The sequence below is a fragment of the Puma concolor genome, chromosome A1 (genome assembly GCF_028749965.1).
Source record: "Puma concolor isolate L17-30 chromosome A1, mPumCon1.1.hap2, whole genome shotgun sequence".
Classification (NCBI taxonomy): domain Eukaryota; kingdom Metazoa; phylum Chordata; class Mammalia; order Carnivora; family Felidae; genus Puma; species Puma concolor.
Window position 1 is genome coordinate 60951689 of NC_141667.1, and position 24899 is coordinate 60976587.

At 41.5% G+C, this 24899-nt stretch overlaps 2 protein-coding genes across 5 annotated transcripts in view; one reads left to right on the top strand and one right to left on the bottom strand.

The window, feature by feature from the left end:
- Positions 1–24899, top strand: part of DOCK2 (dedicator of cytokinesis 2) — a 418455-nt gene that overhangs the window by 221878 nt on the left and 171678 nt on the right. The window lies entirely within an intron of this gene.
- The window catches only part of INSYN2B (inhibitory synaptic factor family member 2B), a 120977-nt gene that overhangs the window by 22445 nt on the left and 73633 nt on the right, over positions 1–24899 (bottom strand). The gene's annotated exons all lie outside the window — the stretch shown is intronic.

Consider the following 24899-nt stretch of genomic DNA (forward strand, 5'->3'; position numbering starts at 1 on the left):
TCAATTGCTTTCCAGAAGATAAATGTGCATAAAATTATCCATGGAAGGTGTACTTTGTAGTAAAAACATTTACCATTTATTGAACACTTACTTTTACCATACTGAGGTCTTTGCATGTATTAATCATAATAGCTAGCATTTACTAAGTGCTTACTAATATGCCAGATGCTGTGTGTGTGTGTTTTTTTTAATGTTTATTTATTTTTGAGACGGAGTGCAAGCAGGGGACAGTCAGAGAGAGAGGGAGGCGCAGAATTTGAAGCAGACTCCAAGCTCTGAGCTGTCAGCACAGAGCCTGACACAGGGCTTGAACCCACGAACTGTGAGATCATGACCTGAGCCGAAGTCGGACGCTTAACCGACTGAGCCACCCAGGCGTCCCTACCAGGTGCTGTTTTAAGCACTTTACAAGATACAACTTTTCAATTCCCTACCTTAGAGAGGTGGATACTCTCATTTTCCCCATTTTACAGCTGAAGCTGAGGCTCAGAAAGTTTAAGTAACTTGCCCAAGGACACACAGCTAATGATAGCAGCGTCTGAACTTAGTCTGTGCTCATCACCTCTACACTCCATTGCCTCTCCAATATTGCATCATCTCACTTAATCCTTAAAACAAATCTATAAGTGTTGGAACTCCTGTTGGACTGAGGAGGAAACTGAGGTTCAGAGAGGGTAAGGAGCTGAGATGTGAGCCCGGGAGTTCACGATTCCAAGGCCTGTGCTCTTACCCATGAGGTTTTGAAGTAGCCCCCTTGGGGTCTTCCTGGTCTGTAAGGCAGGTTATATCTGTGATTTGAGAACAGAGTTTGAAGGCCTGTGCAGGTCTGGGGAGGTGCAGGGAGCTGTCCCCTGGCCTGGCCATGGCAAAGAAAATCTGTTTTCTCTAAGTCCAGTGGATCCCACAGCCCTGGGATGAGACAAATTTGAATGTTGCCTGGGTTGACTAAAGGATTTTAAAGGAAAATAAAAGTGCTAAGTATTTGGGTATCTTTGATTGAGTATTCTGTCTGTGGTGTCCAGTCAGGAATTATTAGATAATGCCCATGGCAACTTTGGCTTTCCAGGCTCCCAACTACCTTGAGAAAGACCAACTAAGCCTGTGGGGCTGGAGCCATTGAGTGGCAGATCTGAAAGGGAATAGGATCCATCTGTAATGCTAATGAGTTGGCCTGAGGCCCTACAATGACTCTTCACATTCTGAATATACCTTAGACCCGAGTTAAAACCCCTGTCCCTTCCTGGCTAAAGGGTTTGGGGTAATACTTATCCTGTCTGAGCCTCATTTTTTTTTTTTTCTTCATCTGTTAAAATGCAGGTGATGCTCACAGCATAGACACAGATGCAGGAGTTTGATGAGAGAAGTCAATGAGACATTTATGCAAATCTCTCAGGACAAAGCTAGGCCTACAGTAAGCAGTCAGTATGGGTTAGCTGTTGCTATGAATACTGTCCTCTTCATCTGCAGCCAGGTTTCCTTGTTGTGAGTGCCAGAACCACTATCCACAGCTTTTTCAGAGCAGGTAGAACCACTCTTGGGACAGAGAATGGACAGTGTTTGGGGGAATTACCTCACACTTACCTTGCCTATCTGAAAAGCAGGGCTGGCTTCTGGGAGCTGCAACACCACGCTACTCTCTGGGAAGATAGCCCTGCTGGTGATGGGTTCCCACCTCACTCAGTATGACAGTCCCAAACAACTCCACTTTTGTAATCAGTTTCATGTTTCAATGACTGCAGAATTTTTAGGTCTGGAAAAATTCAGTAGTCCATCCCTTTATTCCATGACTTAAGTCCTCTCTGCGTCATCCTTGCATGCAGCAAGTAAGCCTACCTGGTTACCTATAATGACAGGGAGCTCACCATTTAATCTCATAGTTGATCATAATTATTACAATTTTTTTAAATGTTTGTTTATTTTTGAGAGAGAGAGACAGAGCAGGGAATGGGTGGAGAGAAAGGGAGGCACAGAATTCAAAGCAGGCTCCAGGCTCTGACCTGTCAACACAGAGCCCGCTGTGGGGCTTAAACTCATGAACTGCGAGATCATGACCTGAGCTGAAGCTTGACGTTTAACCGACTGAGCCACCCATATGTCCCAATAATAATTATTAATCATAGCAAATATGTATTAAAAACTTATTATAGCCAAGCACTATGTTAGCACTTGACATTTAATCCTTAAAATGGCCTTCTGTATGTGATCCCCATTCTGCAGAATGAGCAATTAAGACTTGTGAGGTTAAGTCACCTGCCTGAAACTGCACAGCCCATACCCTTAATGTTTGTGCTGCGGAGTCTAGATATTTGTATGTCTACTTTTGTGGATTTCTTTGCCTAATTGTCCACTGTCTATTTCCTCTCCTTAACTATTCATTAGCTCTTCATTCTGGGTAACTTAACTCACTTAGGCTACAATTGGCTGAAGCTGGTTTTCATAAGAGCTAATGTTTAGTGAACATTGATTATGTGACAGGCATTGTATAAGTGTTTTTCATTTACTGTAGTCCTTAATCCTCACAACAATCTTAGAGGCAAATGCTATCTGTCCCTAATTTTATAAATGAGGACACTGATGCACATGAGGTTAAGTGATTTGCTATGTCGCTCACCTGGTAAATGATGGAACTGACATTTGAACCCAAGGACTGATCCTGGAACACAGGCTCCTAACCACTGGTCCTTCCTGCCTTCTCTAGGACTGGGGAAGGACTAAGCTTCTTGTGTAAGGCTGTCAGACAGGTTTCATTTTCCTCTATATTTTCCTTCTAAAAGTCAGCCATTATTCTAGTTTAGCCCTGCTTTTTCTTTTCTTTTCTTTTTTAAGTGTTTATTTATTTGAGAGATAGATAGAGAGCAATTGGGGGAGAGGGGAGAGGCAGAGAGAGAAGGAGAGAGATAATCCCAAGCAGGCTCCACAGCGGTCAGTGCAGAGCCCACATCCACAGAGCTCGAACCCACAAAATGTGAAATCATGACCTGAGCAGAAAATAAGAGTCAGAGGCTTAACCCACTGAGCCACCCAGGTGTCCCTAGCCCTGCTTTTTCTACAGGAAATTTATGTACCCTTTCTTTTGATATTTAAAAACAGTTGGTTTTCCATTTTTAAAGGTATTACATGTTCATTGTGAAACTTCAAATAATGTATATAATCAAAAAAAAAAAAAAAAAAAAAAAAAAGGAAGGACAAAAAATCACCTAAAATCTCACCATCCAGAAAGAGCCACTAGGCATCACTGATTTGGTAAAGTTCATTCTATGCATCTTGCTGGTACCATCTGCACATTCATTGCATGCATACTGCATACACTTGCAGGTTTACAGGAAGCCTTTTTTTTTTTTTTTTTTTTTTTTTTTTTTTTTTTTAACCAAACAGCATGGAGGAAGTTCCACATTAAAGCAAATAGATTCACACCATTCTTTTAGGTAGGCTAATAGGACTCTGTTGTTCTATTGTCTGGTTATACTATGATCTATTTAAATAGTATTTTTGTGTGTGTAAATATTTAAGTTGTTTCTAAATAGTTGGTTTTATTAATGCTGTAAATAAAATTTTTAAAGTATGTGAATCTTGGAACATGATTTCCTTAGAACAAATTCTAGAACAAGAATTAGTGGGTCTAAGTACTCATAGATTTTACATTTTATTGATATTACCCCTTTTCCTTCCAGAAAGTTCTACTATGCAATTCCACCCTTACTGCATGAAAAGGACTTTTACCAGAGTCTCTTTGTCGCTGTGTTTGGTCAGTCTGATGATTTTTTTTAAGGGCATAGTTTGCCAATCCCTGCCAATAAAATGGGAAAGAATTATATATCATTATTCACATTATGGAATTTAAGATTGGGCATTTTTCCATATATTTATTGGTTTTATACTACATTTGGAATGAAAAGTTGAAAATGACAATTTGAATAATTAAGTTAATGTGGAAACTGTTGTGTCCTAGACATAACCTAGGAAGCTTAGTAAATATAAAAATTTCCACTTTAAAAAAATTGCTTGTTTATATTCAATTCTTCTGTTCCCAATTCCCATCATGACCTTTGCACAGATGTTCTGGTGAGTACACCTGGTTAAAAGGAATCACCCTCTGTAGGCCTCAGGTCTTCACAGGCTCCTAGCTGGCCACTAATTGATAGGGAGTTCCCTAGCCGTGGTATTTAGGGCTTAATTAATATCTTGTCCAGAGTTCAGAATGGTTCCCCAGAGATATTGCAGTAGTCTGTTGCATGCCCAGTGACTGGGAGTTATTGCTGATCTCTGCAACACTTTATTCCTTCCTCCCTTGATTATTGACTTATTGAACACACACTATTTATGTTCCAGCCATGCCTTTGGTCCACTTTTGATAGTCCTCATGAAATAAGTGTCCATTTAGTAGGAATAGAAACATTTAGTACAATATCTGTAGGTTAGAAACCTTTCTCTAAAATAGACTCCTAGTCCTCTTCTCTGACATGTAATTAGGCTATACAGTAAAGGGTTAAGTGCCTAGGCTTTAGATGATGATTGACTGGGAGTATAATCTTCCATTTCCTGACTGTTGACCTGGAACAAGTGACTTGGCCTTCATAAAATCAGAGTTGTTGTGAGGATTAAATAAGATTATCTATATTAAATAACACAATGTGAGCTCATCAGATAGCTTTCAACTGGAGACCATGGGATACTAGTGAGTGGGCCTTGGCTCACTTACTTTTCCTTGGGGGAATAAACTGTAGGTAAATATAGAGGAGGAAGTGTACAATACAGCATTCCCAGGGATCTTGTCCATTTCCCTGCATCTCCATGCTTTCTCTACCACTTTGGCATTACACTTGTCTCCCTGTGCCATGATTATCTGCTGACCTTCAGCCTCCTCAATTAGACTACAGGCTCCTTGAAAACAGAAGGTGGTCGTAGTCACTTTCAACCCCTGGCCCTTACCTCCAGCTTGACACAGAACTGGTGTTTACTTCTTGTCAAAGCAATGAGTATAATCCATATTACCTAATTTGCCTTAGCTTCTATGGCATGGAATAGTTGTCATGGAATAAATACTTGTGCAACTAATTAATTAAGAGAAAATTAATTAATTCACTTCCCAATTGCTTTTGCTTTTAATGATATATTATCAATGATGTATCAACAGTAGGTCTCTGGGGCAAATGAAATGTTTGTCCTTCAGTGTACTATATTTGCTGTATTTACGACTCAGATTGAATTTGGTTAAGCTTTATTGAGAACACATTATAACTTGAGCACTGTGATAAACATTGTGGAGTTTACAAAAAAGAGTAATTCTTGATCCCCATTGTAGCACTAAGGAGGTAGCTGATAATGCCTCCTCATATGGAATGAATCTCTTGGAAGTGGTACAAAATGTTGTACAGAGTTGGGGATGACTTGGAGGAAGGTATTTGGTTCATTTTATATATTCAAATCTTGCTTCAAGTACCAGGAGACTTTACATTTTAAATCGGGTTGGACTTTATCCTCTAGGCCAGGAGTCAGCAGTTTCTCTCTCTCTCTCTCTCTGGCTCTAAAGGGTCAGATAGTAAATACTTTCAGCTTTCCTAGCCATACGATCTCTGTTGCACCTGTTTAACTCTGCTGTTATGGCAGGAAAGCAGTCACAGACATGGCTGTGACTGTATTCCAGTAAAACTTAATTTATAAAATAGGCAATGGAGCAGATTTGGCCTGAGGTTTGCCACCTCCTGCTTTAGGTAATGGGGAGTCACTGATGGGTTTTGAGCAAGGGAGGCTTGATTAGATTTTTGTTTTTCAGAAAAGGCTCTATTTGCTGATACATTGCCATCTCCCTTCTCCTTCTGTACTTAGAGTCAGTAATAATAACCCTTACTATTTATACCATACTTTACCACTTACAAAGCATTTTCAAATTCCATGTAATCCCTACTAGGAAGGTTGGGAAACATCACCCCTGTTTTAAAGAAGAGGAATCACTTCCAGAATAATTACTTGTCCTAAGACACAGAGGTGGAGCTGGAACCCAAGCTCCCTTGATGCCAGCTTGGATCCGGTGGAGAGCACCAGTCCCCACCCTACTACCCCCCACTCCATTTGGACTGCCAGATGTCTATTTTATGCACTGGTCATTTTCTGCCAGATGAAGGATACATATGTAAAAGGAAGGAATATGTCTCATATTCCTTTTATATTCTTCAAAGTATGAGGCATAGTGCTGAGTTTTTTGGGAGACACTTCAAAAATAATTATTGATCACTTACCACTAGATCTTGTGGTTCTTCACATCAAAGTTTAGATTCCCTTCCATTTACATTCAGTTAACTGCTTGGTCAGATCTGTTGGTGTGCATTACTGCATACCTATCTGAAATTAAAGAATTAATGTTTGTGGCCCAAGTCTTTGTCTTTCCAATTGAGAACTGCCCCAGCAGCCTTCTCAATAAGGAACAGAGAGTTGGTACATTTTGGGGCCTATTTGAATCTATACTTTCCCACAAATGGTCAAGAAGTTAAAGGGAATTGGCTTTATTTTTGCCTTCTGGAATTACTAAGCATAGGTGTACTTGGGCAAAATTAGACACCAAAAGGTGAGGTTAAGATCAGAACTCATATATTTGGAGTCTAGAAAGGTATTGGATATGTAGTGATCATGAAATCTTTTTCTCATTTTTCAATGTGCCACGTTTGACCTTTTCTCACAATTTCTACTACTTATTCTCGTGTCTCCACCATCTATCATCCATACCAACAAAGAAAGGTCTCCATTTTGCCCCCTTTACCATCCATCCGCCACACAGCAGCCAGAGTGATCTTTATAAAGTTTAATCAGATCACATCAGAGCTCTCTTTGAAACTCCCCAAAGATATCTTACTGAATTTAAAGTAAGGTCCCAACTCTTTACAAAATCTGCAAGAACCTACAGCATCTTGCCTCGCCTATGTTCCTCATTCCATCTTATGTCATACCACTTTCACCTTTGCTGTCTATGACCTGGATCCTCCAGTCCTGGACATGCTGGATTCATTTCTGTCATCTGGTCTTTGCACTGGCTGTTCATTTCGTCTAGATTGCCCTTCTCCCAGATCTTTCCAAGGCTGAACTCGCACTGATGTAGCCTCAGCTCCAAGAATGTCCCAAGAGGCCCTCCCTAATCTCTACTCCATCCTCCATGTCCTCTGTGGCCACTACCCTGTTTTATTAGATTGTTTATTTATTTGTTGATTGTCCCAATTTATTGAGAACCTCAATAAGCATTTATTGAGTGAATGACCAAATGAATTCTTATCATTAGAGTCTTTAAGGACTCATACAACGTTAGAAACAAAACAGAGAGCTTTAAAACTTTAGACCTTGTGGAGTATCTCATTCAATGGCTTTCATATCTTCTTTGGAAGTGAAATAATATTTCTGAATTCAAGCTTAAGTCCAATCCCAATATCTGAGACAGAATAAAGCTAGAAAGTTTTAAAATAAAGAATAAAGTTCTAGAAAAGGGGGGATGCAGTGCACCCCCAGTCACTCTGAGCCACAACCTGGAATCCTAGGGCTCCAAACAAGCCCAAGTTGAAAACCACTGAGTCAAACCCCTTCATTCTGCAGATGGGGAAACTGAGGCTCTGAGAAGTTCTCCTCTACCCATAAACTCTTCAAAAAGAAAGGGTTTGTATCCCAGCCCCCACTATGACTCCTGACACAGAGCAGGAGCTCAGGGAACATGTGTTGAGCTGTTCAGGTGACATAGTAAGTTGAAGGCAGAAGTGGAACTGGATGCCATTCTGGAGCTCTGTTCTCTAATGCAGCAGTGAGGATGGTGGAAGGATCATGACTTCCATCTGGTTCAGGTTCAGGTGCCTTACTTGGAACTGGACCTAGTGGACAAAACCAGCTTCATGCTCCCAAATACCTTTCACATGGATGAGGAAGCCACCAATTCTATTATTTGGTTCCAAACCCCAACCCTCTGATTACATTTGTCAAAGAAAGCTGGGAAGATAGTCTTGCCATCTCCCTCTACGTCCTCTTCATTCTTAGTCTCTTTCTTCTCCCTGATATTCCTTTTTTAAAAAAATTAGAAAATGTTTCAGGCCTGCAAAACAGCATGGAGGAGAATGTAATGAACATAAACAAAAAACACAGCCTAGTTTCAAAAGAAAATGTTACAAATCCAGCAGAAACCTTTCCCCTCTGTTCCTTCTCCTCTCTCCTTTTATTCCCTTCTCCTGCCTTCCCTGTGTCTCCTCTTTTGTTTACTCTTGCCCTTCTCTCCTGATTTCTCTCCCCATCTTCTCCCCCAATCCTCTTTGCCCTGCCACCTTTCTTGCCCCCTTCTGCATCACATTTCTCCTTCCTTATCCTTGTCCCTTTCTCCTTTTCTTCTCTTCCTCATTATCCCTTTCTCTTGCCTTCTTCTCTCCTGCATCTTTAATAAGTTCTCGTGGGTCAGTGACTCATTCATTTGGCTGTTCAGTGTTAAGGGTGGGAACTCCGTATCTCTTGGAATTGCCTCTCCTATAAACCTTAGGGTACCTGCCCTTACGAGGATAGTTGTTTGGTCCACATGTCCTCCTGGCTAGAGGCACTGGATCCTTCTGCTGCTACTTCTGAAAGGTCACCTCCAGCCTGCCTTCTCTAGGGTAAAAGTTTTACTACCATCAGATGCAAGTTATGGCCATTTTGTCCAGCTTTTTCTTATAGAGGAAAGAGCAATAGCCCAATATACCTCTATATTTTAGTCAGCATTTCCAGAAGGTTTTTCTGATATCTCTCGCTGCAGTTCTTTTCCCTGCATCACTGGGAACATTTTCTTGCCACTTTTTAGGTTGTAGTCTTTTACCTTTAAATAATTTTATTTACTCTTCTTGGGACCAGACACTGGGAAACCTGCCTCCTCAGACATATGGAAGAATCTGGACCCTTTTGGATTTATCATTAGACAAATAACTCTATGTGTCAGATGGGAGTGAGGGGTGCAAGGTTCAGTGGTTATGTCTCACCCCCTTCTCCATCAGCTCAAGTCCAGAAAAGCCGACAAATAGACCAGTGATTTGCATTCGTATAAACAGACTCATTCATAGGGTAGAGTTGGCTTGGGTCATTTCTAGGTTCTTTTCCAATGTTGAGACATTGACACTTCCTGTTTTAGCATGGGAGTGGGATCCAGTGGCAGTAGAAGCAGGCAGGAAACGCCTCCCCCATTAGTAACACCTTCTTTGGTTTTGTGGCACCTGGGAACTCTGTTTCGCTGTTATTTAGTCTAAGTTACACTTGGTAACTTCATCCTATAGATTATCTACAGCTGTTAGGAATAAATTGGAAAAGTCTTCCCATTCCAAAGAGATTTATGTTTCTGTGTAAACCAGTCCAACATATTTGGTTGATTAACATGCATGTACTTACACTAAAATAAGAATGGCTCCAGTGACCCCTCCACTTTTTACTAGCAATGTTAATGTTTTCAAAGTGTTTTCAGATTTACCAGCCAATTTTGGCCTCACAATAATTCCTGCCAAGACCAGGCATTATCATTTCCATTTTGAAGATGAGGAAATTGTGGGAGGCAGAAGAAGGATTTGCCCAAGATGAGTGTGGTCTGGCAGAACCCAAGGACCTCAAATCTTTATTAGATCAGGGAGCTTCCCTGGGGCCTGGAAGAAATTGAGTGCCCACCAGAGGTGCCTTGGGTGGGAGCCAGCAGAAGAGCCTATAGCCTGAGCTTGCAAGGGACCCTCACCCCCTGACATACACACACACCACACACCTACCAGGGACAGTTGTCAAGCCCTGGACTCTGCAGTGCTCCATCCACTGTGGCACTGCAACACATTGGCAGGCAACTGCAATGAAGGCTTTTCCATTTCTGGATCCCTGCCCACACTGCAGAATTTTAACAAGGAGAAGGGAAGGGGGGGTTACTTTATGGTCTGATCTAATCACAGATAAACTGCGAGCTCAGTGGCAGCCAGCAGTTGCAGAAACAAAGGACTCCAGAGCTATTAAAGAGCCCACCCTTCATTTCTGAGATGAGCAAATGGTGTGCCCAGCCAGTATCATGTGTGGCACATAGTAGGCACTCAATAAACAATGGACACCACTGTTCTTTTTTTTTTAATATAACTTATTGTTGAATTGGCTTATATGCAATACCCAGTGCTCATCCCAACAAGTGGACACCACTGTTCTTATTTTTATCATGACTACCATTATGCATTGGGCTTCAGGTCACATAGAGATAGCACAAAATTCTAGGAGGTGAAAGTCCTCGCTGGAGGTTGTGGCAAATCTCCAGTAATATTAAGGGTAGAATTAATAAAAATGAAGTTTCAGAGAAAATGCTTTAAATGTCTCCTCTCATTTTGTTGTTGTTCTTTGTGAAGCTGTTTGTTTGTTTGTTTGTTTGTTTGTCCTCCAAGGAACCAAGAGGTTTTCTGTGGCTTTTTGTGGTCCATTTCCTTCTGACTCCTTCCTGGTCCTCTATTACAGGGATCTCAGACTATTGCTGAAGCCAGTGTCCTTTTCTGGCTCTCTTATATGCTCCCTGCCAGTGCTAGTTGTGAAGCCCCGTCTGCCTCCCATGCAAATCACAGGCCAGTGAGGACACCTTTCATTCCCTTTCACTTGACAGGCCCACGGTGTTTGCCTAAGAACAAAGATTTCCTATGATAAACCTCACAAAAGCATAGAAGCTCATGTTTAAATATCTTCTCTCCTCCTCCTTCTTTCCTTCTCTTCCTTTCTTTCCCTCCCTTCCTTGCAAGGGTAAGGATATATGGACAGAGAGCCAGGCATTACCTTTTGGCAGCAGCCCAGCCTATACCTAGCCCAGCCCCTTTCTCATCATCCAGGGTAGAAAATGGAGAAAGCACTGAGCTGGGTGCATGCACCCCTTTCTTGGAGGTTTAGGGGCTCCTCACTCTTATCCATGTGCACTCAGCCAAGTCTTCTCACCCCCTGCCCCACCGCCACCTAGCCTGGAGAGAAGCAGCCTCCTCTCATGCTGGATCTCCCCCAGTGCCCCCATGCATTCCTCAGACTCTAGCCACTGGGGGTATTGCCTTCCCTCCACATCCCCAACTCTAACCACAGCCCCTAGGAGTAGGGGGACTTCCCATCTCCTAGAATGAAATACTTACACTAATATGGTGAGACTTTTTTCCTACAAAGAGTTATTTCCATGCTTATACCTATACTGCTGAATGACCTAGAACAAGTCACCTAATCTCTGTGAGCTCAGTTTCCTTCTTTCAGAATGAGAAGAATAACTGGCTTATGTAATTAAGTATCTGGCACATAATAGGTATAGTAAGGATCAGCCAGAGGACCTCTTGGCTTTCTGTCTTCCTTCGTTCCTATTTTTTGGCCTGTGTATCATTCCCTGATTGTCCCACCTCGCCCTTGTCTTGCCTGGACATGGACCTTTATACAAATGATATGGTTCTCAAGCCAGGGCCTGGCCACCCTCCATGATCCCAGCTGGGCCCATGCCTGGGGCTGCCTCTCTGTATCCCAGTCCTGTGTTTGAGTCTGGCTTGCTGGACAGGGGCACAGGATTGGAAGGAGTACCCAGAGCATGAGACAGTGAAGGAGCCAGCAACCACTGTTGCTGGGGGCAATGGTGAGCAATGCCTCAAAGCCCTCATCAGTACTCCCTAGGATGAGATCCAAAACCTTCTGGGCCTAGAGTTGATATGCAGTGGCTTGAAGTGGCCTGATAATTTAGTTAGTGTTGCACACTGGACAAGGAAATACATTTTGAAGATGGACTGTCTAGGTTTCAAACTGGCTCTGCTATTTTCTGAATCTATAATGTAGGGTAAATTTACTTAACCTCTCTATGCTTCGGTTTCCCCATCTATAATGTGTGGCTGATAAATATTACTTCATAGGATGACCATAGGTTTCAATGAAATCACACTTTTAAAGCATTCAGAAAAGCGCCTGCCAGGCCACAAGCACTTAATAAACGTTGGCTTCTTTTATCATTACTAATATCATTACTATTGGCATCATCATCATCATTATTATCAAAGTGTGAGAACCAACAAAGCTGCTGCACATAGTGGGCGGGAGAATTGATTGATAAAACAGAAGTGTATGTATGAGATAGTTTACATAAAAAGTAGATACAGTAAAACTGAAAGCAATAGTAATTGAAAGGAAATAAGAGGCCAAAAATAAAACAAGGAAAGAGGAGAAAATTCAAGCGTAACTTTAGTGTGAGCTTCCTAGTAAGCCATAGCAAAAAGAGAAACCCAATGAGACATGTCATTATCATTACTTAGTGCTGGGAAGTACATAATTTCATCACTAGAGACTTCAGCTCTAAGAAAAACTTATCACAAGAGAGCCAGGCATCACCTTTTGGCAGCAGCCTGGGCTACACTCAGCCCAGCCCCTTTCTCATCCTCCAGGGTAGAAAATGGAGAAAGGCACTGAGTTGGGTGCATGTACCCCTTTCTTGAAGGTTCAGGAGCTTCTCACTCTTAGCCATGTGCACTCAGCCAAGTCTTCTCACCCCCTGCCCCACTGCCACCTAGCCTGGAGAGAAGCAGCCTCTTCTTATGCAGGAGCATATGAAATTTTTGCAAATCTAAAATTTCAGGTCTAAACTCCAAGAGAAAAGGGAATTCTGATGAGATTTGAATGGCATCACAGTAAAAATGGTTGAAGGGATGTGAGCTCTTTAATCCAAAAAAGAGAAATGGTTGGGGGAAACATGATGTTTCCTTTGAAGACTTCGCCAAGTGGGGAGTAGCACTGTTCTGTGATGTTTCTGAAAATAGAACCAGAACTCCTTGGTGGGATACCTCAAGAATGCAAACTGAGTTTCAGCTAAAGTCATAAAGTCACCAAACTCAAGTAATCCAACAGTGCAGTGAAGTGGCCCATGAGGTCCCTCTCCATGCAAATGTTGTCTAGATGGCCACCTTCACGGCCATGTGAGAAGGCTCACTGCACTGTCAGGGAGTAGAGAGATGACTCCTGAATCCCAGGCCACTTTCATATTCTCCAAGTTTATGTAAGATAGGAACAGACTTTCAAAGAAAAAAGAAAGAGAGAGAGAGAGAGATGAGCTTTTCTCCCTTGAACATGGATTAACAACTAACAAAAACCATTCCCTATAGAGCTACTCACTTAGACATCAAGGGGTAGCCTGGCTACCAACTCATCTTTTAAAATTATTATTTAAGATAAAGACCATTAGGAAATCATTTGTCCAAGTAATTGTCAGTAGATTGGGGGAGACATTCTCCTTGTCAGAAATAACTACATTACTGGCCGCCAACCTCCTCTATGTGTCCCATTTGCAATCAGCATGAGCAAGTGTGCATCTCTCAGGTTCCCGCAGCTCTACCCCAGCTCTCCTCCATCTGGGCACTCATCACCTGGGCTTCTGTCCTCTCCTTTCTCAGCAGGACTCCTTTGAGTAGTGCCATATTTTGCTCAGCATCATTTGAGCACTTCCTATGGAGAGCTTGCCCCATAGTAGACAATCTGTAGTGTATGGTGAGGAGCATGGGTTCTAGAGCCTGAAAGTCTGGGTTTGAATTATGGCTCTATCATTTACTAGTTTCTGAGCTCTTTGCAACTCAGTTTCTTTATTTGTAAAATAGGATTGATTTGAGTACCCTCTCCGCACACAGCCATATACATACAAACACAATTGTAGTATAAGTTAAATGAGAAAATAAAAGTTAAGCTTTTAGCATAGTGGTTGCTTCATCATATCAGGGGTTGGCAAACTATTTCTATCAAGGGCCAGATGATAGTAAATATTTGCAGCTTTCAATGCCATGTGGTCTCTGTTACAACTATTCAACTCTGCCACTGTAGCATGAAAGCACCCATAGATAATAATACATAAGTAAATTTGCATGGTGGTATTCCAATAAACTTTATTTACATAGACAGGTTGTGGGCAAGATGTTTGCCAATCCCTGTAATTATATGAAGCAGCAAGTCAGATGACCAGATGGAAAATTTAAGCAACCACAGAGGCTAATGGGAAGAAATAAAAGGTGGTAGAATGGTGGTTTCAGTAGTACCACCCAGTGGTTAAGAACTCAGCCTATAGAGACAGATCTGGGGTTAAATCTGGTTGAGATGAATGGTGTGTACTCTTTGAGCCTTGGCTTTCTAATATGTAAAATGCAAAATGGCAAGTAAATGGGACCTATCTCAAATGGCTGATATGTGGATTAAAAGAGATAATGAGACATAGGGCCAGGTGCATAGTAAGAGCTCAGTAAGTGTCATCAGTCAGAATGATGATGACAAAGTGACTATTGATCTTAACTAAATCAAACTGAACGATGGCCTCCCCTTTCCTCAAGGATGCCCACAGAGTATGGCTCATTAGGTAGAGCAAGGACTTTGGATCCTGAGAGTACCTGGCACCCTGCCTTGAGCCTCCTATTTCACTCTCTGTAAATAGGGCCAGTACTCCCAGCTTTCTCCCTGAAGAGGCAGCTGTAATGGAACCATGGAGGGAGATCCTGCCCACCCCCTACCTAGAAATATTATGTCAAGTCAGTATCAAAATCAACGATTGCAGTCTCTGTGTGTGTCAGTAATGAGCTTTGGCATTTCAGCTTTTCCCTCCCCAAGTGGATCTGAGGTCAGCAGGACCAAAAGATCTGTAATGAAGCATATGAATTTTTGTCCTGGTCTGCGAAGAGCCACTTGGAGACTCAAGATTGGAGCAAGTATGGGAAGGCCCTTGGCTTAGATTGCTTTTGGTTGATATTAGTGTCCTGGAATGGACCTGTCTGCATATCCCATTTTATTTGAGGAAGTTATTGCTGTCAGAGCTGAGGCTCACGATGTTCCTTTCCACTCCCTGTTGACACATGAAGACTGCTTAACAAATGGGTCTCCCTAATGTTCATATTGTGCTTTTTTTTTACCTCTAAGTTTTTATTCCATACTTTTTTTGTATCAGGTTTCTTTTTTTTTATTTTTTTTAACGTTTATTTATTTTTGAGACAGAGAGAGGCAGAGCATGAACGGGGGAGGGGCAGAGAGAGAGGGAGACCGTATCAGGTTTCTTAGAAAAAAAAAAAAATGGACTCTTACAGCACCAATTAATGCTATCAGGCATCCCTTCCTTCATCATATACTAATTGGTATTGATTTTCAACTTATGTCATCTTTCTCAGCTATGTTCATGGGATTCTTACAAAATGTCCATTTTTTTTCAGCCCTAGAAATCACAGTCTCCTTCTATTCCTCCCTCCCTCCCTTCCTTCTCTCCTTCCCTTCCTTCTCTCCTTTCTCTCTTCCAGTATACTTCTACCAAACACCCACTATGTGCCGTGTGAGCCAAGCATCATGCTGGGCATCAGGAGTACCATTAAGTTCTCAAGTCTAAAGGATGAAATGGGCATGTTACAGACAGTATGGTAAGAGGCAAGCTCTAAACAAGGTCAAGGTACTGTGAAAAGCCACCTTCAGGGTGCCTAACCTGTTGCTGTAGTGGAGAGATGCTTCCCAGTGGAGGGGACACCTGAGCCATGCCTTTAAGGATGAATAGGAATTCAAGTACGTGAAGAAGAGGAAGCAGCATACTTGATGATGTGCCTAATCTAGACAGGAAAATGAATGTTCCTTCCATCTGAACTTGGTCATTGTGGCAAGGCAAGGATAAGTAGCAAGTATCAGGAGAGGACTGGCTGGCAGGAGGCAGGGAAGGAAGGATTCTGCAGGCCAAATACATCTTCTGGAGCTACTTTTAACATTTCAAGGCTTAGGTAAAGTATACATTTATGAGGTAAACTTAAATGTCAGGTTTCTATGTTTGGGCTGTATTTATCTCAAAAATGTTGTCTTCTTGGTCCACTGTTACTAATTAGAAGCTTTGATTAGCAGTTATACATGCCTTTAATAATTAGAATGATAAAATAAGTTGATTTTGAATATGTAATTATAAACCATGCTAAGTGTTTTGAGAAAAAAAGATGAGGTCCTATAAGAGAATAATAGGGAGACTGGATTTCCAGCAGGCATAAGAGAAGTACTTTCTGAAGAAGTGACATTTAAGTTCAGGAGGGATGATTGACGTTACCTAGGGATTATCAAGAGATGGGCATGGAAACAGTGTTTCAGGCAAAAGAGTACCATTCATACCAGCCTTGAGGCAAGAGGTGCTTGGCCTCTGTAACAACTAAATAAGGCCACTAGGGCTGGAGCCTAGGGAACAGGCCAAAGGTGGCCCTAAAGAAACAGACAGGAGCAATAATGTTGGTCCTGAAGGCCATGTTAAGTCTTTTGATTGATTCTGAAAACGAGAAGATGATGTTAAGAGTTTTAAGTTGTGTGTGTTTGGGGTAGAGGGAGAGAAAGGGAGACATGCGGGGTGGAGGTGGGGGGACATGAGCACATTTGTGTTTTTAAATGACTTGTGTGGTTGTCCTGAGAAAAATGGGTTGGACAGAGACAAAAGTGTAAGCAGGGTGACAGCAAAGTGACTATTAAAGTCATCCAAGTGAGAAATGGAAGCAGTTGGACTAGGTAGTAATAATGAAGATGGTGTGAATTAGATAAATTTAAAAACTTATTTCAGTTAAATTTGGTAATAGATTAGTTATTGATGGTGGTGAGTGGGAAATGATATAGAGTGAGGAAATTAATTTGATTGGAGTTGACCTCAGTTGGAAAACAACATTTTGAGTCTGTTAAACTTATGGCTTCAACTGGGGTTTTCCAGGGCGACTTGAAGAGGTTTTCTGGATCCTCTCAGCCATGGGCTGTGATGTGACTACCAAGTTTGCTTATATCTTTTGGTAAAGAACACACCTCCTTCTTCTATGTGGTGGTCAACTTGTGGGAGCATATGTCTCTGGAGGTAGTGATGTCTTCTCCTACTCTCATGTTTGGAACATAAACCGTGTGCCCCATCCCACCTAAAGCACCACCCTTTGGAAGAGAAAGACCACCCAGATGCCCAATCAGGTGAACTGTTTGGTTCTCCAGCTTTCTACGCTGGAGAGAAATGCTAGAAATACTAAAAAGACCAAGAAAAGTACAGGAGAGAAATAATAGATTAGTCCAGGCATGTGTTAGCTCCCCCACAAAGGAGCTAATAAATTTCTAAGAAGTCACATAGAAGAGAAGAGGCATGATATTAATCAATATCACTGAGCACTTACTATGGAGTGCTGTTTGAAAGATTGTAAATGTGATTTCATTTAATCCTCACAGCTATGCAGTTGAGTCCCATTTTAGGAAGCTGAGGCACAGAGAAGTTGAATGACTTTGCTAATCTCCCATAGCAGTAAATAGTGTAACAGGTCTTTGAACCAGATATTTGTATCAGAGCTCATGCTCCTAGCTTCTGTGTTTAAGTGAGATAGAATGGAAGGCCCATAGCAGAGAAGGCCTTGATCTGAGCTAAGAAAAGAAGGAAATACCAAGTCTTAGCGGCTCTGTAGGCTGCATGCTCCTGAGGTTCTGTGGTGCCCATTTGGGAACTAAGATTTCCAATGTGGTGCTGGGTGTTTTATAGAGTGGAGAACCTTCTATAAAGGGCTGTTTCTGTTCACATATATATTTCTTCTTTAAATCCTTCCCAAGCACCCTTGATCTGCAGGAACGGGGATGGGTACTGGGGATACAGCTATGAGCTGAGATGTTCCTCTAGAGTTCACAAGGTACTAAAGAGTCATAAGAGAAAAGGTTTAATTTAAGTGCAATGTGATAACCACCCACCACGAGGAAGTCATATGCTGTAGGAGTCCACAGGAGTGGCATGAATCCCTGACACATTTTTGTGGTAGTTTGAGTGTGAAAGGCTATATAGTAAGGGAATCTCTTCAAAGGAAGGGGCATTTAGTGTGAGCATGTAAGATGAGTAGGACTTAACTAGGTGAAGGGTTTGGGAGTGGAAGCCAATGGGGCAATGGGGGAGAGAAAGCACTTTGGGAAACACTAGACACAGAGACCTCTGAGTATGGGACTAGTAGGGAGCAGGTTCTCGGAGGCACCAGAGGGTAGAAGGTGCTCGGAGCAGGCATGAGAACAGAGGTAACTCTCGAAAAAGGCCGACGGGTGCTATATCAAATAGGTCAGGGACTTTGGGTTCCACTCTGAGAGCAGTAAAAAGCTTCCCATGGGTTTGAGGGGAGAGGAAGGTAACACATTTTCTGGGGCAGTGGATCCTTTGTATGTTTCTTGGGTTAAAGTGATGTGCTGATGGAGTCTTTGGCAGGAGGCCTGGTGATCTGGGCCCCAGGAAGTGGTTTTGTTTGGCTCTGAGGAGGGCTTTCCTTCTGAGGCTTAATGGAAGTTGTCCCTCCTGCTTTTTACATTGAGCTTGCCAAGTAGCTGAGATGTGTTTTATTTTCTGGAGAGCTACTTATTCCCTCTCTATCAGCTACCTTTGTGTGGGATTTCTACCAATGCATTCAAATACACTTCTAGGTCTCATTTCTAGGCAGCTTCTCTGTAACAGGCATTGGGGGAAAGGATCTCAATGGGTAGGAGTAGAACCTGTAGGGGTGGTGGGGAGGGAAGGACTGGCAACTTCAGGAGCCCCCTCAGCTCATCCTTTCTCACTCACATGGAGGCCTTTCCCTCGTGAGGGCTCCTCAGTCAATTACGAAGACTCCCAATCATTTGAACAGGCAGTGGCAGTCTGATACAGACACCATGGGTAGCCACAGCTCATCAAGCCTTAAGTATATTAGCCACATTGGAATTCCCTTCAGCAACACTTTATGGAGATAATTTTGGGTTAATTAACCCCCAATCACTCCTAACAAAGATCCATCTCCACATGGGAGTGTCTGCGTAGAGGACTAGGGGCACCTTTGTGACTGCTCCCCAAACAAAGCAGTTCAGTTATAGGGAAGGAACTGGCTTCTGGAACCAGGGAGGCCTACGTTTGAATCCATGCTCTTCCACTTTCCAGCTGTGTGACCATGAGCAAGCTATTGAAACTTTCTGAGTGAACCTCTGCTACTCATTTACAGAATGGAGATACTAGTCATAACCCTCTCACTGGGCTGTGGCCAGAACGATATGAGGCACTGGAGAGTATTCAGTAAAATGAGATACCATTATTATTATTATTATTATTATTATTATTATTTTCTACAGTGTGTTTAGTGAGCGTTGCAAACCCACTTGCTTTCAGAGCAACTTAGGTGAGTGAAGTAGGCTGGGGAAAAAATTGGCAGGGAGAGATATGCCATCAAGGGGACAGTTACTGCTCACCTGCAACCCTCATTGTCAAATGATATCCAGGTCCATTATTATTAGAACCAATGATTTTGTGAAAGACTCCTGGATTTGGTGTTAAAAATACCAACCTTTAATTGTTGGTAACTGATTTAAAATTTTTAAATAATTTGGGGGCCAAACTAAAAACATCTGAAAGCTGCCCCTTTACAACCTCTGGGTTCTCTTTTCTGCAAGAATAATTTAAAACTGGGTTCTGAGTATAAATAGCTTCAGGTTTCCCAGGCCAAAGCATGTTGGGAGCTGTCTGTGGCAGGTCACAGAGTAATGAAATGCCACCACTCCTTCGAAGGTAGCACAACTCACTCATCAGGCCCAGAATCATATTGAAATAGGGAGGTCTGAGCAGGGCTTGGACAAATGCACCGTGTCATATGCTGTGGTAGAGAGTCCCCAGGGGGTGACCAGCAAAATGGCCTGCAAAACTACACCCAGGACTTTCACATCATTCACGTGGGCTGTGCTCACCGCTGCTACAGTTCAGCTCCTCTGCCCTCTTGAGACTTGAAAACAAGTGACAATACTTTGGGGTAACTATAGCAGCCAGGTAATTTTTACTGAAAAGAGTATGTCTACATATTCATTTGTGGAGTCAAATTGATTTCCTAAGGTCAACTCTCTTGAACCTGACTATATCTAAAATGTCTGTTGCCTTGAAAAAATCCTCTGCTCCATTTTACCCAAAAACATTCTCTCTTATGCTACGTTTAATATTTCAGCAGGTATTGGCCCACTGGAAGTAGATGGGGTCCTAATTGCAAATGAATATGAAGAAATTTTTCTCACACTAAGACTAAGTGTTCCAAATATGACCATTTTTTTAATTCATTCAATAAACATGAAGTGTCTAATACACACCAGGCAGGCATTGTGCAAAGAGCCCTGGATTATCAGAAAATTCTGAGACCAAATACAGGCTTTGAAGCTTGCTAAGAGAGCCTCGGTTTCCTCATATGTAAAATAGGATAATAATGCTAACTCTCATATGATATTCAAAGGATTACACAGACCGTGAATACTTGTGGTCAGTATTCAGTAAATATTAGCTACCAAATGATCATTTGTCTTAATTATCACTGCAACCTTTGGGATATTACTGTTATCCCTATTTCCAAGAGAGGAGGAAACCGTGTTTTAAAGCAATCATTTAATTTGTTGAAGGCCACACACCTAGCAAGTGTCAGCACTGGGATCAGTCAGTCACCAAAGCCCATTGTTTTTGTTTTGCTTTGTTTTGTTTTTGTTTGTTTGTTTTTAACCAAATCACTTTGCCAGGGGCAAACCATTCCTTGTCTCCTTGCTTTACTGTCAAAAAGAATTAGGGGCAATCCTAAATTTAAGCTCTGTGAAGACTACAGGGGATTTAGGTAGGTTCTGAGGAAGAAAGACTGCCAGCCAGCAACCTTCTACTGGAAATGTGCAAAAGAGCAATCAATGATCAGGGTGCTGAGAACACAAATGCTGTTTAGAGGGAAGTGCTATAATTCAGTAAATATTTATTGACTCCTTCTCTGAGCCAGGCACTGTCTGTGTCACTGGGAATGCAGCAGTGAGCAGAGCAGAGTCACTTCCCTCCTGGAGTAATGGATCTATCATGATCCTATAGATGGAAAGATGTACAAATGTAAATGTGAGATTTTAGACATGACAATCGAAAGGAAGCAAAAAATGTGGCTAGAAGTGCATCTGGGGTTCACATCTGATGGCCACTGAGGAGTTTTATTCCCTAATGAAATGGGGTTTTTTGCTTATTGACAGGCAACTTGGCTTTTCATTTGGTTTCCATTCATTCTTTGGGCTACTGAAGATAAATCAAGTTGTCCAGGTCATATCAATAAGCCCTATGTTAGGAGAAGAGCCTGCTTTCATCCAGAGGCAATAGCAAAGCATTTCCAGAGGGAGCCCTTGGGAAGATTCTTTTGGCAATTTCTGCTTTTCCATTTACTCTCTGTTTGGACCAAGTACCTGGTAATTGGGCTCATGCAGAGAAGGAGCTAGAGTCTCTGGCTTGTTTGCTTGGAACATTTGAGAAAGTCAAAGTAGTTAATGACAATGGTAACTACCAGTTAGTAAAGAGTATTTGCCAGAAGTTATGGTAAATGCTTTACATGCATTATCTAATTTAATCCTCACAAACCACCAAGTACAAATGGAAGTGCAATATCCCTATTTTACATATGAGGAAATAAGGTTAAGGCTTAGAGAAGTCAAATTCTTGTTCAAGGTCACACAGCTGGGAATGGCAGAGGGACAACTGAAGCAAGTCTGACTTTGTCTAGAGCAGTGGTTGTCATCCAGGGGCAATTTTGACCCCCAGGAGACATTTTAGGAAGTCTGTCCACAACTTTGGTGTCACAACTAGGAGGAGGTCGCTCCTGGCATCTAATAGCTAGAGGCGAGGAATATTCTAAACATCCTGCAATATACAGAACAGCTTCCTGCAATGAATAATTTTCCAGCCCAAAATGTCAATAGAGTCTCAGTTGAGAAGTCCCACTGCAGAGCCCCAGTGCTTCATAGTGCTCTATCATCATAACTAAACATCTCTTGAATGGACACTTTTTGCTGAAGCGTTTGTATTTTATAAAATATTCCCAATATCTGTTGAAGTGGTATGTTTACATCCTCACTTGCTCTATCTTTACCTAAGCACCTATGAAACAATTTAGATCAAGCCAGTCCCAAGAAAAACATTTAATAAACAACAGAACAACAGAAACCCCAATGGGTTTTGCAGCCCCATTTCAGTTAAGCTTCAAGTTCACTAATGCCGGAAAGGAACTCATTAGAGTCTTATAGGCTGTAGGACAAATGTTAATAGCTTCACCTTTAATTTAAAGCAGGCTTTATTTTTATAGCTGGTCCATTGGTAGCAACTAGATTTATTAAGGTATTTTTAACTGTGGAAAATCAATAAAGTACATAAGCACATTCTTGTGCTATTTGCAAATATAATTCTGACTCCTCATGTACATTTAGGCATAATCATACATGCTCTAAGAATATGCTTCCTCCATTCTGTGGTTTTTTTTATTTTATTTTTTATTTTTTTAAATTTACATCCAAATTTGGGGCGCCTGGGTGGCGCAGTCGGTTAAGCGTCCGACTTCAGCCAGGTCACGATCTCGCGGTCCGTGAGTTCGAGCCCCGCGTCGGGCTCTGGGCTGATGGCTCGGAGCCTGGAGCCTGTTTCCGATTCTGTGTCTCCCTCTCTCTCTGCCCCTCCCCCGTTCATGCTCTGTCTCTCTCTGTCCCCAAAATAAATAAACGTTGAAAAAAAAAATTAAAAAAAAAAATTTACATCCAAATTAGTTAGCACATAGTGCAACAATGATTTCAGGAGTAGATTCCTTAGTGCCCCTTACCCATTTAGCCCATCTGCCCTCCCACAGTAACCCTCAGTTTGTTCTCCATATTTATGAGTCTTTTCTGTTTTGTCCCCCTCCCTGTTTTTATATTATTTTTGTTTCCCTTCCCTTATGTTTATCTGTTTTGTCTCTTAAATTCCTCATATGAGTGAAGTCATATGATTTTTGTCTTTCTCTGACTAATTTCATTTAGCATAATACCCTCCAGTTCCATCTACATAGTTGCAAATGGCAAGATTTCATTCTTTTTGATTGCCAAGTAATACTCCATTGTGTGTGTGTGTGTGTGTGTGTGTGTGTGTGTGTGTGTGTATGTATATGTATATAATACATCTTCTTTATCCATTCATCCATCGATGGACATTTGGGCTCTTTCCATACTTTGGCTATTGTTGATAGTGCTGCTATAAACATGGGGGTGCATGTGTCCCTTCGAAACAGCACACCTGTATCCCGTGGATAAATGCCTAGTAGTGCAATTGCTGGGTCATAGGGTAGTTCTATTTTTAGTTTTTTTGAGGAACCTCCATACTGTTTTCCAGAGTGGCTGCACCAGCTTGCATTCCCATCTCCATTCTGTGTTTTAAAATTAACTTTCAAATGAGGATATTTTGTCTGCTGAATATGATCCCCAAGTTATGAGATAGGCCAAGTTTGGAATGATTAACAGAAAGGAACACAAATGAATTCCCACCTGCTAGGAGAATGAAATTCCTCAGAATGTATAAGTCATAAATTATGCTTTTATTTACTCATAGAGACAAGTAACTTACTTGTAGTAACTTACTGCAAGGTGGTTGGCCTTGAAGTACACATTAGATCAGATGGACCTAACATACATACAGAAACATTCCATCCAATTGCAGCAGAATACACCTTCTTCTCAAGAGCACATGAAACACTCTCCAGGGTAAATCACATGTAGGCCACAAAAAAATCTCAATAAATTTAAGATGAAAATTATATCAAGCATTTTTTTCCTAATCACAATGGTGTAAAGGTAGAAATCAAGCTCAAGAAGAAAACTGGAAAATTCACAAGTACATAGAGATTAAGTAACATATTTCTAAAACCAATGGGTCAAAAGAGAAATCAGAAGCTTTCTTGAGACAAATGAAAATGGAAACACAGCATACCAAAACTTATGGGATGTGACAAAACTGTTCTAAGAGGGAAGTTTATAGCAATAAAACAGATGTTAAGAAAAAATAAAGATCTCAGATAAATAACTTGACTTTATACCTCCAAGAACAAGAAAAAGAAGAACGACTGGAGCCCAAAGTTAGCATAAGGAAGGAAATAACAAAGATCAGTGCAGAAATAAATGAGATAGATTCTGAAAAGACAGTAGAAAAGATCAGTGAAACTAAACTGATTCTTTGAAAACATGAAAAAAATAAGCAAAAACAGAAGCAAAACAAACAAGCAAACAGAATGAAACTCAAATGAAGTTAGATCCAGTTTCCCCTAGAACTGAAACTATGCAGCACACGATTGTCAGTAGACTAAGCAAGTAGAAGGGATTTGTGCTGGTCTTCTGAGAGATGTGCCCAGAATGCATGGTGGGTGCAGAACAGCTCTGTTCTCCACTTGGCTGTGCTGCTTATCTCACTGGGCTCAATCCCTGTGTATGTGCATGTACACAGTGAACCCACAAATGTATGGCCAACTAATTTTCAACAAAGCAGGAAAGAATATCCAAAGGAAAAAAGACAGTCTTGGGGTGCCTAGGTGGCTCAGTTGGTTAAGCATCTGACTCTTGATTTTAGCTCAGGTCATGATCTCATGGTTTGTGCATTCAAGCTCCACATCAGGCTCTGTGATGAGAGCATGGAGCCTACTTGGGATTCTCTCTCCCTCTCTCTCTGCCCCTCCCCTGTTCTCTCTCTCAAAATAAATAAACATTTTTTTAAAAAGATAGTCTTTTCAGCAAATGGTATTGGGAAAACAGGCCAGCAACATGCAGAAGGATGAAACTGGACCACTTTTTTACACCATACACAAAAATAAATTCAAAATGGATGAATGACCTAAATGTGAGATAGGAAACTATCAAAATCCTACAGGAGAAAACAGGCAACAACCTCTTTGACCTTAGCCACAGCAACTTCTTACTAGACATAAAGGGAAATAAAAGTGAAAATGAACTATTGGGACATCTTCAAGATAAAAAGCTTCTGCACAGTGAAGGAAGCAATCAACAAAACTAAAAGGAAACAAATGGAATAAAAGAAGATAGTTGAAATGACACATAGGATAAAAGATTAGTATCCACAATCTATTAAGAACTTAGCAAACTCAACACCCCCTCAAAACAAACAA